The following is a 20,323-nucleotide window of genomic DNA, read 5'->3' on the forward strand; positions in this document are numbered from 1 at the left end:
GCCAGCAGGAGCAGGGCAGTGATTGTCCCCCCGTACTCGGTTCTGGTGACGCCACTCCTCGAGTTCTGGGCTCAGTTCTGGGCCCCTCAGCTCGGGAAGAACTTTCAGGAGCTGGAGCGAGTCCAGAGGAGGACAACGAAGCTGCGGAAGGGTCCGGAGCACAAGTCCCGTGAGGCGCAGCTGAGGGAGCTGGGGGTGTTCAGCCTGGAGCGAAGGAGGCTCGGGTGTGCCCTCATCGCTCTCTACAGCTCCCTGACAGGAGCCGGGGGTCGGGCTCTTCCCACAGGTAACAAGTGACAGCACAAGAAGATACCGCCTCAAGCTGTGCCAGGGTAGTTGCGATTGGACATTTGGAGGAATTTCTTCACAGAAAGGGTGATTAGACGCTGCCCAGGGAGGTGGGAGAGTCTCCAGCCCTGGACATGTTTGAAGAGTTTAAGACTGGGCGATGGTGTGGTTGATGGGGGTGGTATTCGGGCAGAGGTTGGACTTGATCTCAGACATCTTTTCCAACCTAACTGATTCTGTGATTCTGCGATTTTGACGCTGCTGTGTGTGCTATCCCTGTAAACCCACAAAAATCAGCAAGCTAAACATTCAGGCAAAAGTACAATGCCTCTGTCCCCACCTCGCCTCAGCACCAAGGTTCTGAGTATAAGTGAATGGGAGCGGGGGTGAGAGAGGAGAAAGGGTGGGGACTGCAGTTATTTGACTTCACTCAAAATATTAGTGTAGCTTTTTTTTTGGATGGATGATACCTCAGCAGGTCAGTAAACGAACCACAACAGTCGGGTCTGCTTGGAAAGATTAGAGGAAATGCGTGCCTTTCCCAGAAAATGCCTAGGTGGCTGTAGACTGCTCAACCATCACACTAATTGCACTCACAGAAACATTAGAAAGTGATGTGTAAGTACTTTTTCCTTGCTAATAGAGTAGCATCTTTTCCTGTCAACCCTCCCCTTTCTGCTCGAACAGTGTCTGGGGAAAGGGAAAACAAAAAAAGCAGAGTCTCAGCACCCATTCTGACTAGCAACTAGATTTGTAAAAACTCTAAAGAACAGTGCACAGGCAAGGAATTACAGTGAAGGTTTTTGTTTTGGTTTGGTTTTTTGTTTTGTTTTGTTTTTTTTTCTTTATAATTCAAGGCTTCAACAATGGGTTTATTATTTTCAGACAATTCATTTTGAAAGACAGTATCTAAAATAAATTATTAAGGTGATCTTCACTTATTTTCTCAAATACACAGTCATCTTCATTTGGCCTGACTAAAAATCTCTTCCTTGAGACACAACCCAAAGGAACTACATGCAGTGGAACAAATAAACAGTTTGAAGGGCATATGCATTTCAATAATTATAAGTAAATACAAACAAGCTAAAAAATCTCATGTAATACAGTTCAGGTTGATCTCTGGCATTTTTCAGAGGGAACAGAATTATTTTTTTCCTGCTGGAATAGAACACAACAGTTTTTTCTGCTCAAGGCTTATTACAATGTACTGTATGTGTGGATGGAACAGCAGTTCCAAATGTGCCAACATTGATGTTATTTGGAATAACACACACACACACACACACACACACACATATATATATCCATATATATCTATATAGATATATATATGTATATCCACAAGGACATATATGCAGGTACTTTAACTGCCTAATAGGCCTTCTGAATTAGACTGACTTCTGTTAATCACACATTCTTTAACCATAACTGCATAAATGCTACCTTTCAACTCTGCTTTTCCTAAAGGCAACCAAGTACTGTCTGAAGCTTCTCGATACCATATCATCTGGCAGGTATAAGCAGGCAAATTATACTGTTCCATTGCCTGTATCTGCACTTTTCTGTTTTATTAGGAAAATTTATGGCACTGATTTATCTTCTTGATATATGTTTGTAAAGTAAATGTCCTGAAAATCTAATAAAAGTATCTATCATGAAGCTATGGTAACCATGCTGCAATAACTAACATTAAGGCATTAGGAAGCTGGAACCAGGTTTTGCATACATTATCTCTGTAGAAATTATTTCATGCCTGTTTCAAGACTTCCAAAAGATATAACAGCAGAATTGCCTAGGTGCAGACACCTCTACATCACAGCCTCACTTTCTGCAAAGTACACCTATGCTTCTCATTTTCCTATTAAATCTTACTGCTGCACTAGGCTGTGTATTCAGACAAGAATTTTCAGGCTGTTATGCTAAGATAGTAGTATTATGTACTCCTACATTATCAGGAACAAAATAAAAGTTATGTTTTTCTCATGAGTCAGCAGTAAGTTTTCAGTCTTTCGACAGCACCAGTTAAACTTTTCCCCAACTCAGAGCAAAGATTTATAAGTCTCTTGGGGATTCTAATGCCAAAATTATAAAGACCCAACTCAATCAATGTTTTTTCAAATGAGCATGTACAAAAGATAAATTTTTGCTACATTTTTCAAGCATCTTGCAAAAAAAAAAAAAAAAGAAATAGCAGAGGAAATCCTTAAGAACATTGTGGTCAAAGCATCTAGAAGCTAGCTAAGCATGGTTTAAGATTTGATACCAATTCTCTAAAAACACAGCTTGATGTATGAAGACATAAACAACTTCAAATTTCTGTAAAAAATGACATATACCGTTCCATACTATCACTGTTAAACACAAGAGCATACGTGATTTGCTTTAACAGCTCTGTTCTAATTATCAGCTTTATTTTTTTTAGCTCACTGAGTTTTGCATCAGCAGCCAGACACAGCTGATAAGCTCAGGGATTTTCTGTTGCCCTGTCCAAGGCTGTTCTTCTCTTTTAAAAAAATATTTTAAATATGTTAAGGTCAGACCAATGGCCTCAAGCCCAGACTGCCACAGAACTTAGTCCTTGCTAAAGCTTTGCTGCAGCAAAACTGCAAAACCACGTCCTTCAGTCTCCAGCACAGGTGCACTTCTAGTCAGAAAATGTTGTCTTTCTTAATATCATTTGCAAGTTATTTATAAATGCTGAAGGCCACACCTAGCCTAGGATCTCATCTCCAGCAGTAGCAAGTACAGATCACTTTGAAGAAAGGGGCAAGAGAACCTACCACGCAGTTTAATCAATTTGCTTATTGAAGAGCAGTTAGTGATTGGTTTTATGGTTTCTAAAGGTACAGCAACATCACTTTTATTCTGAATTCATACTGAGTTTTTATAAATATTTTTCTTTTAGAAATACTTTTCTTCAGCCAATCACACACTGTAATAGAGGTATTTATTTTAATTCACTTTATGTTATTCCCTTTCATTCAACAAATGGCTTGAAAGAGCAACATCTTTTAGTCATTTAGCTGTTCAGGAACTATCTTCAATGGATACTGATTCCTGCAAATGAACTTGGAATTGCATATTTTATGTGATGAGAATTTCTGTGTATGGATATGTAGCATGCCAGATTTTCCAAATGGGTATGATTCCCAACCAGAGGGAAAAACAAATGCACAAACAGTCCTAGTGTGGAATCTAAGTGCAAGTCTAAAATATATCAGCAGGTGCATGCAGATATACATACCTGATCTCCATATACATTCTGCCCTTCTGTAAATTTTAAATATGTCATTCAGAAATACTTGCAATAAGCAAATAAAATTAAGCAAGTTGTTGAATCATCAAGCTAAAATATTTTTTTTTTATTCAGACATGTTTCTTGCCCTCTTCATCCTCCCAAAAATTCAAGCTTTTCTCCTTTTCCTACCCACAGAATTTCTTACTAAATTTTTTAGAAGTTTTCCTAACCAGAAAAACAGAGGTTGGGTTAAACAACACAAGCAAGAACACACTGTATATTTTGATACAATTTCTCACTCACTAACCTGTTTTTGTTCGATGCTGGATTTCTTACTATTTTTCATCTATTCAGGCATCTTGATCTCCAGAACAGATTTACAAATGTAAATTGAGAATAATCTGAAATGCTCTTCTAAGTACTGTAACAAAATATTCTGAGCAAATCAGCATTCAGTTACACCCAGCAGCAACGGTGTAAGAAATGAACTGGCATAGTGGCCCTTCTCATAATTCTCTGTTTTGGTACAAGCTACAATCCACAGCTGATTAGTTACATAGTGAATGCTAATCTTCATAATTAAAAGTTTACTTCCATTACAAATAAATTTAGAAATAAAGAGATCTAATCTTTCCCAAGATTAAAATTGGTCTTCTCTTCTGAATCCGTTGGAGTTTAAAGCTATGAAATAACATGCTGTTCATTGCCTTACTGCTTGCTCTAGTCAGCATGGGCCTAGAAGATTACACATAGTCCTTTCATTTATCCTCTTCAGACATTTTCAGTTGGCAGACAAAGTCTTTAGATATCACAAGGTTAAATAAAGACATTACTAATGCTGGAAATTATTTTTAAAAATATCAAATATCTAAACATCCTTCCATCCTGAAAGGCCCACACAAAAGATAGAAGTATTTTAGCTACAAATCAGACATTTAGTTTATTAACACTTCTATTTAAAATAAAAAATTTTCTCCGTGTGAATGTCACAGATCTCAATTTGGTCTAACATTGCAGCAGATGGAGCAAGCAAGTGAAGTGGGGAAAAACTGAGAGCCAGAAATGGATACAACAGGGTAGTGCAGAACCTTTAAAAAATTATACCATCTATACCCTTTATCATAGTCAGAAAAAGTCAAAGTCAAGGAGAGAGAATGTAAAACATATTATTAAAGCTGTGATTATAAACCTTCTAACATTCATAAAATTATTTCAGTAAAACTGAGCAAAGATGTTCTTTTTAGTCAATTAATTCTGGAGTGAAATTTTGGAATGTGCAAGATACTTTTCCTCAATGGTACTTCTCTCAGCACAGTTGTAAGAGTGATAGAGTAGCAGCATTATCTCATATTAAATACAAATTCCTATACCAACACATATGCTCACCATTTATTGGCCTTTGGCTGCCTTCATAATCTGTTCTGACACCATTTTCTTCATCAGCTACTGAACACAAAGGTCTAAAGAAGATAAACCAGAGAACTTTCTGATTTTTTCAGAATTATGTACTTGATTCTTCCATTCCTTCTCCAGGAGAAAATTACAGTCCCTAACTACTGAACTATCATTTTCCTGACTCAGTTAATTTTACCCTGTTCTTAACATCCTTATAGCGCAACAAACGAACTGCAGTTCCTTATGGCCCAGCCTCAGCATGACTAACCCCGCAAGATTACATTTTACTCTGATCCTTTCCTAAAAGGATTGAGAAATTACCTGTTTTGTGTACAAAATTATCCAGTTTCATGTGCCTGAGTCATTGTACTCAAATCGGAGCTCCAGAGTATCTTCTTTGGCATCCTTTGTATACCCTGGAAAATCAAACAAACAGAAAAACCAAACAAAAACCTTCAAGCCGATGAACAGAGGGAGCAGCTAAAACAGCATTAACGTATTCAGCCTTAAATCAGAATCAGTCAATTAGGTTCATTTTATATAGTATACAAATAAAACAGCTGAAATCTCTACCAGAACACTTTCCCTGTGGGAGGGAGCAAGTGGGAGGTAGTAAGGGGGAGTCTTTGCAAGCATAAAGCTGGCTAAAGCAGTTATTTTGCTCCCACACAAAACTGTGACAACCCTACCTTCAAAAGGAAAGGAAAGGGGCAGGTAAAGCATGACGTGGGATGCTAGGAAAGGAAGAAAAGGGCAGAGTAAGGCAAGATGTTTCACTGCTGTAAAGGCTGCCAAGGGAATATGTTTCAGAATAGGTTTGGAGGAGAATATGGGCAATTGGAAGAGATTTAAAACACATCACCCCCTTCTCCCCAGGCCTTCCAACCTTATTTTTCATGAAGAGGAAATGAATATAGATACAAAGAGAGTGAAGTACTTACAACAAAAGTAACCTTCCAAATTCTTAACCTGTTGATTTTAACGTTGACCTCTAATTTGGTTAGTAGGCAGTGTCATGCAGCAATCTCATAATTGCCAACATGGGTGTCAGCTGAGCAGCTTTCTTTTGGATAGTCACAAATAAAAGGATCAAACATCTAGCTGCATGTACCATAGAACTGCATTTCTCAAATCTGCATCAGGAACTGCACCAAAAAGACAGAACTAACACAATTTGCTGTAACGGCAAGTAGGTCTAGTGATTTGGAGAAGAAAAATAAGAAAAAAGAAAAAAAGAAACTGAAAGAAAGAGGGCTATAAGACAAATATTTAAGCTTCCTAATGCTCTTTCTTCTGAAAGGACACAGATTCACACAATAATAGGTCAGGGCTTGATTCAGAGAATAGTGCTTATAGTCCAGAGTAAAAACCTTCATTTTTTTTTTAACAGCATATGATGAGATGGGTCTTTTGGATGATTAGCAGATATGATAATACTAAGAGATAAAACAAACAAGTAAGATATACTGTGAACAACAGACCCAGCAATCCAAATTTTCATCTGGTTGCCTAAATGACAAACTTTTGCACCTGAGTTTTGGAGAGAATGATAGCATTTAATCAAATACTCCTTGTTAACCCTTGAGATCCAGCTCATTCTGTTGGAATTTTTAAAAAATATTAACGGAGATTGGAATCTCCTTTTCTATTTGTTGGTTCAGTATCTGACCAGAAGATGGGAGACCTGGCTCTCTAGTTCAAATGACTCCACAAAACCATGCTCTGTTTTTGAAGTCACAGCCCCTAGTATAGTTTCTTAAAAAAAACCCCTTATTTGATTTGTTTTGATTGTTTTTTTACATAGTGTTTTACCTTTGCTTTGTCTACATTTTTTGTAGAAATTGAAGTTCCTGCATCTGCTTGTCTATTGGTTTAACCCAATTCCTCTTAACTTCCTGGACTGCCTTAAAAGAATTTTTAAAGTTAGCAGAAAAATTCAGCAAACATGTATTTCCTTTCATATAAACACTCAGAAATAGAAAGCTTGAGGTTTATTTTGGTTTTTAAACAAAGCCTTTGATTTTAGGAAAAGTTCACTCTACACTGTTCTTTCCTCATGAATTAATAGTTTCCAAAGCTGTGTGTCAACAAACTTACAGTTCACCTATGCTCTCATATGATGGCAGAGTGCCTACATATTAGGAACATTAGGATACATATATCACCTTGAAAATACGGTAGATAGATACCTAAATGTGTCCTTTTTTTGTAATATTTTTCCTGTGCCTCAGTCATAGGTGAGTTAGAATCTCTAATATAAGGGTTTGAAAGAGAAAAAAACCCCAAAACATCAACATGCTCCCTATCAAAAACAGCTATACCTGGCACTTAGAAAAATGGCACAAATCAGTGCTAACAAGAACCATTTATAAATATGTCAAGAATTTATATAAAAGAATAAATGAATGTGGGAAAGTTCATCTTTAAGATTACAAAGTTCAGTGAAATTCTACAATCCATCAGCAGTGTATTGAAAAAAGGATCCATACAACTTTCCCAAGCCAAGGGGAAAAAAATAAAACATGAAGAAATTCTTCTGTTGAATGGTTGCTTGGATTTTTCAGCTAAATAAAATGGAAGTCCAATCCAGAAACATTTCATTACTTACCAGATTAAAAAACACCAAATCAAACAACAGATGTGATCTTGGAACGTGTCCTGTACTCATTCCTTACACATTGTAGCTGACTGGAAATAAACTGGGATAACTGAGGTTATCCAATCTCTCCACTGATTTTTGTGGTACCAAACATGTCAATTACTATATAGAACTAACACTTTTTCCTCTTTTTCTCAAACAACTCTGCACAGCAGTTGGTAAGGCTGCTAGAGCAGCCACTGCCACGCTGCAGTTCTGGCATGCAAGACCTAGCCTGAAGCCAGCGAGCTGCAGCACCAAGCACTGTGGAGCTGCGGCAGGCTGAGCTCAGTGCAGCAGCAAAGCAAATTGCACACTCAGTTATCCACATGCTGGGGGCTGACCCCTTTGGTTTAAAGCAACTGGGTAAATCTCCACAATCATATGACTGGAGCAGTGCAAGTACCATGGCCAGTACAGATGTATTGCTCGCACTATGCTGGGTTTTGCAGCCCAGACATTCACCATTTCCTATGCTGGGCTTGGAGCAGTGCTGAATGGAGAAGTATCTACTCAGACAGTTTGCTATAGCTGAAAACCATGCAGTTCTTTCACTGGATTGCTAGTTCTGTAGTTCATAAAGGCACATACAGGGAAAGAGAGAAATATTTGTAGAGGGCGAGCTCTAATGCAGTAGATTTAAACCAGACAAGTTACCAGCATCAAACAAGTTTCTGTGTACGTTTCCTTGCTGCCACCAAAAGACATGATCTGTTCTTCCTCTTCCATTCCATTCATTTATCTGCTGCAATCAATACCACTCACTAAGCAAGCAAAAATATATTTGTTTTTTTTTTCGTTGTAGGGAGAAGTAGACCTGAGCACAACCACAGCAGGGAGCCATTAGACTGGCCCTGCTCTACTGCCTAACTGCCCCCTTGGGGCACTCTGACAAATGGGACCTTGGCATCAGGCTCCCCATCCTCAGGGTTTGTCCTCACCCACAAGTCAGCATTACCATTTGCTGCACAGCAAACAGAACCAGGGGACTGACTCAGGCCAAAAACAGGCCATCAAAACCAAATAAAAATAAAAAGCCAGTATTTTTAGACTAGGTTAACTCACCAGTCCAGTTCACCAATGTTTGCACACACAATCCCACCAGCATAACGAAGGAGTAGCCCAAGGAACAAGCAAATGAACGAGTGCTCTGCTGTTTAAGCCAGGCCATTTGCTAAAAGAAATGCTCAAGCTATGGCCTCAGGTATTATGTATATTAGTGTATAGATAAGCACTTCAGATAAAAAGTAATCCACCTGCGCCCAGAGGGGCAGCTTGCAACGCAGAACTCAAAGTTCTCTTCTATATTGTTTACGGGTATATTTTTATTTGTGGTCACTGCATTGTGCAAGTATAACTATTAGGAGGCAAGGAGCCACAAAACACCTCTCTATAGACTCTGAAAGAGGAAGGGAATAAATAGCTAGCTACAATAAAGGACCCTTCAGGGATACCACAGTGCTAAAATTTAAAACATACAACACCACAGAAACCAGTCAATTCCAATTAAAAATTTGCCTCAGGAAAAAAAAATCCAAAACAAACAAGTCAAGCTGCTGAAGCTTGAAGGCTTTGTAACTAAGTTATTCAAGGAATTTCTTTCCTGCTTATAGTAGTTGTCATGCATCTTAGTAGTTTCACTTAAGCTCACCACTTTCTGATCCCAAGCTGACAGTGCAACTCCTTCATGCTTTGAAATCTCACATAAGGAGGTTCAAGTTCTGCCAGTTTTTCCACTACTGGGAAAAGAAACCACAGAGACATTTGGTGAAATGTAGCGAAATAGCTCAACTACTTTCATGTATCAGTTATTGCTGGCTAGCAATGTGCTTTTAGAGAAGAAAAACAAAACAGATTCTGTGTGACGAGCTAGTTATCTTCCCCATTTCTCTGAGTCTAAGCTTACATAACAGACCAAGCTCTACTAATTACAAAGCATCTCTACTCCCTGAGACTACGGTCTTACAGGATAGCCTTCACTCAAAACACAGCCAAGCATGATAGATGTTATAGGACACATGGATGGAAACTTCCAGGACTGGACATTTTCTGGAACAGATCACCAGACAGGTTGTATGAAATGTCAATGTACAGAAAGAAAAGCATGTCACTCTTCAGAGATCACTAGTTTGCTGCTTACTTTTAAAAAAAATATAAGTCTAAAGGCCCAAATCTGTCAACATTTAATTCTAAGATGATAGCATGATTCAGCAGAACACTAAAACATACCTTTTTAAGCCTGTGAGCATCTAAACATTTTTTGGAATGTGGGTTATATTAGGACTTGATGTATTTTTGAGGATTATCAAAGATACATAGAAATGTAATAAACTGAAAAACTTCTCTATTCTCCTGTGTATCTGATCATATCACAATACAAGGCAAAAATAATTCCATCTGGAACTGCTCTGGAAGATACATTTGAGATGTCGTAACTGCCAACTGTATACTCAGAGGTACCTTTCACAGCAGAATGAAGAGGGCGAGGGAATAATAAATAAAATAAACACGAACTGTAAAGTTCCTACCTCACTAAGTAAGCATGAGTTCCTTTGTAAGTCCAGTAGTAACTGGACCTTCATTTTAAAACATTCAGAAGAGCACTGACATCTCTATGCCAATGAAAAGACTGAAAAAAGATAAATTACTGCAATGCCTAACTTAACTCCAGTCAACAGCAAAGACTGTTCACTGTCCTGATGTGGCCTGAGCCTACCCCAGTCACAGGCCTGGATCCTGCCTCATCCCCATATACCCACCCACATGGGAAACAGGACATCAGCAGACCAAGGAGGATGCAAAAGCCTCTTCACATTTTATGATCATAAAGACACTCACAAACCTGATTTACAACTTGTTTAATAACACTGTGGTCAAACTTCAGTTACTGGCAGTCAAGAAAAGAAACACATAATTATATAGAGGAAAGTAAGCTAGAGACATTGTTTATAAGTATAACAAGAGAGCTTCCTGTCCTATTGTTAAACTCAGCATGTGAACTGTAAATTAAGAACTGTTTCATGTAGGTATGGGCACCCAATTAAATGCCTACCTAGAATACACACCCAAGAGTTCCCATGGGGTAGAGTTGCTACGTGACCTGTAAACTCAAAGGGATGATATTCATATGTGAAAGTTTTACCCCTACGCCACCCTGTTTCTTGCCATACTTTGTTGTTGTTGTTAGTTGTTCCCCACTACCAGATTTTCCAAGATGTAGAGGGAGAGCTTGAGGGAATTTATCAGACCAGATAGATCTTTTAACCTTAGCAGGATCATGCAAGCCTTATTCAGACTTCAGATTCAGTCACTGCAGCCAACAACAAAAATCCAAGGGAAGGTTAAGTTAAGCACCATGTAAAACTTACCAAAGAGAGCTTCATCATCACAGTCTTGAAAGAAAAATAGGCTAAAATATTTTATAAATTCTCTCAACAGACCCACCTCACACAATGTAACCTTCAAAAACTGAAGTCAGAAGCTTCACTATATATTAGCATGAAAAAGGAAGAAGTGTTCAATACCTATTAATGTGACTTAACTGTTTTTAAATTTTCCTTTATGTTCCATTCAACTGCTCATTTAAAAGTACATATAACCATTCCCATATTCCAGCATGTGAATTAGTGATGAGTTTTATAAGTTTCAAATCAATGTAAAAAATAGACTGTGTTTACTACTGTCATGCATTTATTCTCTAATGCAAGGCATCTGCCATGTTATTCCAGACCTTTACTACTAAATCCTCAAATCCTATACAGGGAGCACTGTGTGCTCTGAGTTAACATTACTCATGAGCATCACAAATATGTATTTTTATAGGATTTATGTATTTTCCAGGCTGATAGAGTTCTCTTGTTTTTCTAGGAAATATCTACACATCCTGCCCCTTTAGTGAAAACATCAGTCTTGTAGGGTTCTCTGTGAAGACTTCTGACAAGAGCAGACTTGAGCTCTGTTGAACTTTCATTATCTATAGTGCGTAAGGAGGAAAAGCCCTATCTGGCTTGATGTTTGGATTGCTTTTAGTTTGTTGTGGCCTCTCTACATCTTCTTTGAAAGAAGATAGAAGTAGCACCAACAGAAAATGCAGACAATATTGCACAATGGGATAGTGAGACAGAAAAATCAGGCAGAGGTGAGCCACTAACCACTGAATCTGATTGGGATGGTTATCTTATTCTGGTTTAGGTTCTGAAAAACCAAAACAAAAGTTTAAACAGCCATAACCTAAAAGAATGCAGTTCCATGGAAGCATTCCTAAATTCCACAGTGACCATAATCTCCCGAGTTTGCTCAGGAAAATGGTGTGGCAATTATAAGAAACCTCTTCAGTCCTGAGAATACTGCTGTCATAGCTATTCTGGCAGATCCTGCAACCTCATGCTTTGGTCAGAGAGGATGGACTTTCTTTGTCTGAGTGTAAAGTGGAAGTGTCAGGTTTCTCTTCTTCCAAAGCGTGCCAATCCCAAAACACTTCAAACTTCGTGTCACAGTGACAGCATTGCAAAGTCATCTTCACAGTTCAGAAGGGTTTCCTGCAGCTGTATCTGTGGGTTCAAAAAGCAGACATGTTTTTGTGCATGGAAAAATGTATCAAGCTAAATATAGGTTGGAAAGAATTGTTCCCAGTTAAAATTAAAAAGCACACTAGCAAGGTTTTCCTTATCCTTGTTAATATCAGGGCTGTTACCAGAGAGGGCAGCAGACTATTAAAATCACTTGTCTCACAGTCAATTCAGACACCAGATATGATGGGAAGAAAGTTTCATAAGTCCAAATACAACAGACAAAAAGATGACTATCACCTTTTATTCTGTCTGCCACTGTGCTGTCCTCACAAATTACTTCAAGAAACTAGCCACAGACTAACGTGTTATCCCTTGAGAGTGTGATGCTAAGCATACCAGATGGCATTTCCAAGGAATGGCAAATGCACATCTCAGATTTAGTAAGATTTTATTTCTTGGATCCAAGCACAGACTGGTATATGCTGCCTGAGCACCAGAATGTTAGGGAGTGAGGGTTGTAAAATCCACCTCCATCACAAAATAGCAGTGAATGTAGTAGCAATTTACAGTGACAAAAGCTAAATAATTCCCAAAAGTCCTATTTCACCTTTAAGACCACAAGAGAATTGTCTGCAGCATTTTAAGTGTCATTGCTTCTTCACAGTGTCACATAACCGTTAAACAAATATAAAAATAACATACAAAGCAATATACAACACCACTGTCTGGCTTGGAAATTACCTTGACCCACTGCAAACTGATAAGTTTATCAAGAACAAATTATTAATGTTTTTTATAGTATATTAGAAAATCCTTTACTTACTCCAGGCCGTTATACATGTTCCTTGGCCGAAGGTATCTCCTTATTTCTTCTACCCTATTAGCACCTACTTCTCTCTCCCCAAATCAGAATTCCTTTCTCCCTGCCACCCCCAAGACCTTTTGCCTTCAGCATCTCCCATTTCACAAGTCTGTTGCAGGGTCTAAGGCTGACTGACACTTACATTGCCCTGGAAGAACCCTTCCCAGCACTGCCTCAGGTGGTGCAAACCCCACCGCAGAACAAAGCCAGCAAGGAGTCACCTTGTGTTATCCAGTTTATGGTTCCTATGTACAGATAGTGTAAATTCTGAGGCTGGACTAACACACATCAGCTCAAGAGTACAGCAAATATGTGTTCAGCTCCCTTATACCTATGGCAAGTTGTGAACTGCCTTCACAAACTCAGATTGCAAAGGCACAGCAGAAACAGGATGCACACTTTTCAGTACAGTGAGAGGAAATTTCAGAATCCCATGACAAAGACCAGCACCCATCAGGCAGATGTATGCTTTGTTATTGCTCTTAGGATTAGGAAATGAGGGCAACCAAAGAGGCCTTGCTTGCTTGCTTGCACACACGTAAATGTGCAAATACACGAAATAGGCAGAGCCATTGCTGCTCCTCCTCTCCTGGCATAAGAAGGGAACTCCATCTGAAAGTTTCAAACACAAACCAGCCAGTTGTGTAAACAATATGTGGTTGCTACTGGTTTCAAATTGTAACTAGCAATTGTTTACTGTGTGTATTGCAACAGCTGTTACAGACATCCCAGAGCCAGCACTAGAACTGCCCCAACACTGCAAACACACAGTTCCACAGAAAGCACCAAGGGACACAAAACAAGTAAAGTGAAGCATGCAGAAAAGAAAGATGCATCCATTGTGTGCTCAGTTTTAACAGCTGCTTCCAGCCAAGACATAAATGAAGACTAGATAATTTCTGACTTCAGTTTCAAGAACTTTTACCCACACTATGCGAAACCAAAGGCAGCTTAATTATGAATGTCTCTGTGTATTTTCTGATTCTATCATAAGTGAAGGAAACCTGAACTTGGCAGCTAAATGCCATAGAAGCAGAAGTCATGTAACATTAAGAAGTTAATTGTGGACAATTCTAAAGACCCAAAATCTCATTATGCAAAGCCAGCAATGCCTCCCATACCTCTGGTACAATAAACTCCTCAAAGCCTGCAGAAAATACTCTTGTATGTCTTCATATTGAGAGGTTTATCCTTTCCTAATTGAAATTATATTAATTTTTTTCCACTTCTCATTTCCACTTCTCAAATGGAAACTTTCAACACAGTTCTAGAAAGCCATTATATGTAATATTCTTTCTGCAGTGTCTGATGTCTGGATATAAAGTCTAATATTGCTGCCATCAGCAAGGTAAACACCCAAAAAGACTGTCTGGGTTTGGATCATAAATGTATCCTGTCAGGTAGAGATGCAACACTGTTTTACTGCTTTCCATATCGCTGAAATCCTTCTGAAGATGTTCATGCTCTATTCCCTATTTATTCAGGTAAAATAAACAATCAAGATTGCCATTTAGTACACATAAAGTTACTAAAACTACCATTAAAGCTTGCAGATGACAAAAAATAAATATGCAGAACAGCAAATGGGAAGATACCGAAGAATTAGAGGAGAGTCTTTTTTGTGTTAAGTGCCACAGTCTACCTGATGTCTCAGTGGTTGTAGGCATGACACATTTGCTTCCTAGTGTTATAGATACATTTTATATTGTTGGCTTTTTGCAAATATTGAAATGAATGTTATATGTATAAGAATGAGAAATTTTGTTGTATAATATAGTTTTCTTTATTTTTGTTATTGATGAAATTTAGAAATAGTAGTATAATACATATATGTTAAGCTATGGCATAGTATTAAAATAAAAACTGCTTTTGTTTGTATAACACAAAGACTGAGGAAAAAATAGCTAGAGACTCCTGCATTTGTAAACTATCTTACCCAGATGAAGACAGCAGTGACCAGAGCTCTGGGGGAGGAATTTATTGCATTTCTGGTACCAGAGAATGTAAATCTCAATGGCGCCAAGAGGATTGATCTATTGGGAAGGGGGCAAGAGAAAACTAAACAGAACACCAAAGATCCTAAGAAGAATGTATGAATATGTATGAGAATTTATGGATATGTAGTAGGATTCTGTTTTTAAGGGACAATCCTCTGTTAGTAAGGTGTGCTCTCTTAGCTGAATGCAGAGACACCCAGCCGTATCTGTATACTTTACTTTATTTTTTCTCCTAATTGTTTTTTTATTAAACTTTTAAATTCTATAAAAATTATGTGAACCTCGTTTTTCACACTAGGAAGTAGAGACTCCAAAAAGAGGAGGTGGACACACAACTGCAGGTGAATATTCACAGCCACAATCCTGCCAAAAGGAAAAAGTGCATCCCTGTACCAACACCTGGGCAAATGTCCAGTGAGAATTATGAGGCTACAGTATCTGGATAGACCAGAGCCACTGCTACAGGAATACAGTGCCCAAGGTCCAACCCACTGCACAGTGAGAGGGGGTGTAAAAAAGAAACCTGAAAGCATTTAGGTCATGAGTAAACAGGTCTCAAATAAATTACCTCAGAGAACTCTCTTATGTGTAGATATAATAAAGGGGTGAATTGCAATCTGGGAAACTAAAGTACAGAAGCCAGATCCATTGGCTGTCAGCTGATGATAGACAGAGTCAGACTAGAGGCAAAGCTCACATTTCTGACAGTGAGGTAGTGTACAGGAATGAGATATTCTCCACTGGTTTTATGGTAAGACTTCATACGTCCCTAAAAGATTTCCCTGAACTCAGAAAGTGCCATGTCTTGCTCTGCATGAGAAGTCAGTTACCCATTTCAGGAAGATGGGGACTAGTTTGAGAAGACCCTTGGGATTCCATCTGGATCAGGGGGCAGAAACTCATCACTGCAGCTCCTTCTCCTGTTGATGGCCCTGTATCAGAAGACAGCAGTGATCCTTCTGGAATTTGTGTTAATTGAGAAGAGATACTTCCCTTGACAATCACAGCAGAGGAAAATTCTGAAATTGTACATAACTGCATACAACATTAAATTTTAGTTTCTTGTATCTACCTTTGCTAGCCTGACAAAAAATATGGGAGAGTTCCTGGGAACCCTTAGGTTTCAAGTACTCTTGCCATCTTTCTGCAGAGTCTTCATGGTGTCTGTAGTAACACCATCTCCCATCTCCTGCAAGGTCAGCAAGAGCAGGGTGGCAGAGCTGACATTTATGCTGTGTGATCTATTACCACTCTTTGGGTACCCTGGAGAAGATCCTAGGATGCATGACTCCAATTAATTGACTCAGTTCAGATTGGCAACTTATTTTTTTCAGTCAGAAAGACTATACAAGTACAAACACTAAGTGTTGGTTTTGGGGGTTTTTCCCAACAAGAACTGAAAATTAAGAACTTGTTATAAAATTTGTAGAATGATATGTGGGGGCAAAGCTGAGGAGAGCCAAACTAAAACAATCTTTCTTACTTAAACAGACTTCTCACAGATTTTCCTGACATCCAGTATTTCACCTATCTACATACACACCTATTTGCACATATTAAGGAATAAAAGAACCCCTTCTCAAGGCATTGAGTCCTAGCGATTTCATCTTTATTCCCAAATCTATTTGTTTCTTATCCAGGAGACAGATCTAGTTGTTCTTTTTAATTAAAATAAACACTACTTTGCTTCTGTGAAGATACAAAAGTCCCTCTGTCTCTTGCAGTCTGCTGTGCTTTCTTGACTACAATTTTCCTCACATGGGAAGGAGCAGACACTTCCTCACAAATACCTGTGGTGCACATATTTTGGTATGAAACATTTCATGTGTTATAAAGATGTATGTGAAGTGTGGAACAAAGATCAGGATGAGATAAAGTTCCTCATTACTGACTCTCATGAGGAGTAAGCAGGTTACTCAGGTAGCCAGCTTGCTACCTGGGGCTCAGCAGTGCTGGGGGGTTAAAAAGACTCAAATACCAGAGTAAGGGCTTCTGGGTGTGTGCTATTCATGACAAAACCCCCGCAGGGAAAGTACACAGAGGACTTTATGCATCCACTTTTCCCAGATCCTCACCGCCACCCTGCAGCTTTTACAACCTGGATAACAGAGCACCTCATCCACTGTGGCAGCCCAGGGCTGGGAGCGAAGAGCTCATGTTATCCTTTTGCCACTCCAAGGGAGTACCATCTGGCAGCACACTACCCTCCTTGCCACCTCTCTACTCAGTAATCATGAGGGGGGGAAAAACAAGCATGGTTCAAGGTTTCAAGCTACTTCTAAGCAGTTTGAGTTCTCCAAGAGCACTGTGAATTAGCAGGCAAACTAATTTGAGGATCTTCAAGAAAGGATGTTAGAGGAAATAAAATCTCAGTTCCATCTAGAATAGTCACATTAAATATGACTGTTTAATACTTAAACCAGCAGTTTCTGCAGTGTCTTTTTTAAATGGCGTTATTTTATCTTATTTGATTCTTCTGAACTACAAACACAGCTTCACATTGTGGCACTGGGGACAAATCATCTCTAACTATTTATCTCCAGCTTTTGATTACTGTTATTTTTAAAAGGGCATGTAGTAGTAGAACATGGGAGAATATATTTTAAATGAGGGTGGGTTTAGATTAGACATTAGGCTGAAAATTTTACTTCAGTTTGGGGGTGTTGAGACACTGGAACAAGTTACCCAGAGAAGCTGTGGTTGCCCCATTCCTGGAAGTGTTTAACAGGGTGGGCAGGGCTCTCAGCAGTCTGGTCTAGTGGAAGGTGTCCCCTCCATGGCAGGGGGATTGGAACTAGATGATCTTTAAGGTCTCTTCCAACCCAAACCATTCTATAATTCTGTGATTGCCTTAGTAAGTTTATGACAGAGCAAACCAAAAGTAAGAATCATCTTAAACTGTTCTGTTTGGGGATTCCCCTCCCCCCCCTTCCTTTTATCACCTGCTTTTAACCCAGAAGGCAGAACTGTCTGTGCCAGAAAGTCCACGCATTGTTCAGTGTTACAAATATTTGTGCTTAGCCTCTTATCAGTGAAGTATTGTTGAGACTAAAGAAAATTACTTACATAAAACAAAAGGAGGAAACAGTGCAGTCTGTAAGGCAGGAGAAGACAGTGTTAAGTGAAGAAGTGAAAATACAGACATGTCCCTAAAACAACACAATAGAATCCAGCATAAGTTTAATATAAATTATAGAAAAAAACATTTACCAGTATTAGCAATGATCCATTCAGTAAGTGCATATGGCAATCCTAACCACTTCCAAAATGGATGAAAATTTATTTTTAAATAAATTTGCAGCATAAGCTCAGATTTTGTCCCAAGCAACTATTTTAGTTTTGGAAAGAGCACTAGAGTCTTATCTACTCAAAACAGGCACCAACATGAAGAAACCTTGTGTTTTGGAAACAGCAGATGTTCAGAACTATTCATGTTTCTTACACTTTCCCTCCTGAAATTGAGGAAACATGCCATGTAATTTGAATTTTCTTGTGTCCCTTAATATTGTTTGCATATCCCCTTAACAGTGTTACTATTACCTGTAGTAAAATCTCCTGAAACACCTAAAACTGCTGTCTACTACCCACTAGTCTTTCCCAGCAGCTTGAATCACAGCTTAATTGTTAATGTGGGAATACAGAACTATACAGAGCTGGTAAAGCATTTTCTTTAGGTTTTGGTTTTGATGAAAGGAGGAAAAGTTCTCATAAAGAAAGAAAAATGGAAACAAGCAATAAACCAACAAAAATGGAAACAAACAAAGACATCAAAAATATGTATGCTATATAACAAGAAGGGTATCTAGAAATCTTTTTATACTCCCCATTTTTCCTTTAGAGAACTTAACTTTAAGTGATTTTGTTCTAACAGGAGCCAGTCAATCTGAATCTACATCAAGCTCTCAGTGGATCTGTTGCTCATCTAAGAAGCATGGACCATAAAAGGAGAAAGGAGGAGGATGAGGTCCTTAGTACAACATGTTTGAAAGGAACAGCAGGTCAGGAGACTGAACTGTATCTTAACACTGAAACAAAAATAAAACAGACATCCTTGAATTAAAATTCTTCAGAGCTTTCTATGCCAGAAACCTTCCCCCTTGGCTAGCACACAAGACAAGTCTGAAAATATAGGAACTTCCCATATGAAATTCAGTTCTGTACTTTTGAAATAGAAGTTAAATAAATAAGAAACACAACCTAGCTTGATATGAACAAATAACATTTTTAGAGCAGTTCTGAAATCTTACTCAGTCTTCCGTTTGTGTACATACAGATCCAAACACATTTGTGAATTACTGAGTGAGAAGAGAGGAATGTTCCAATTGTGCATTCCTCCATTGCTTGCACAAATGGTGTGTTGCAAGGCCAGAGGAGCAGAGATCATATGGTCAAGGACAGGGGCTCTAGCCAAGAAAATGCAGCCTGTGATCAGACCAGCTTTGATTCTGGTTACACCTGCAGATTTCTGGGTCACATTTTACCTACATTTCCAATACCATACACACCACAATACTCTCTTATGGTATTCAATCCTTGGCCTCATGCTTGCTTTTCAGAATGAAAACCACCTTATATCAGAGTCCTTTGGTGAAGAACCACATAAGAATGCTACTTTTTGCCTATTACCAGGCTCTGCTCTGTTCTATTTGTTCAAGTACTCAAACTTTTCATCTGTCCTTTCAACACCTGAATTCTTTTCCTCATGTTAGAGGCTGCTGTTCAACAGAGACTGGAAAAGGTCAGCCTCCTAGATTCCCAACTCCACACCTCTGCTGCTTCAAGGAAACATGTCTCAATTCCATTCATAAGAGCATAATGACTGGCTGTCCTCACATCCTGAATACACCACGTTATCTCATGGATGCCAAACACCAGCAGACCATAATCTCAGGTTACATTCAAGGATATTGATGAGTAGCATGAAAATGAGACTGATAGGGACATACATACCTGCTCATACTGTCTTTCTCCTGACAAAAAAGGACATTTGTCTTAAGGAGCTGGAGGTAGTAAGGGATATACTGAATCAGTCTCTCCAGCTTGGCCACTGTTCAAGTTTGCAGAGTCTGAAAGAGTGGAAGGGCAGGAGCGCTAGGGGTTAGGTCATTCGAGTCTGTGTTCAATTCTACTACATGATAGTGTTGGCAAATACTTTAGCAATGTTTGTTTTGAGCAAAACATCCATTCTGTCAAGCTGTCTCCTGTTGTGTTGGGTGTCCTGCTGTCCCCTGACAACTCCTCCTGTGAAATATGTTGCTGGGGCAACAGCCACAGTATGCCTGCTGTAACCTCTGCTGCCAGAAAAAGTGCAGCCGGGCAAAAACAGGTGCCTGGAAAACTGGGTTAGCCTGCACGGGCTTACTCCAAACTTGGAAATTTGGCCCTGTTAGA

Source organism: Poecile atricapillus, chromosome 2, assembly GCF_030490865.1.
Source record: "Poecile atricapillus isolate bPoeAtr1 chromosome 2, bPoeAtr1.hap1, whole genome shotgun sequence".
In the NCBI taxonomy this organism is placed as follows: Eukaryota; Metazoa; Chordata; class Aves; order Passeriformes; family Paridae; genus Poecile; species Poecile atricapillus.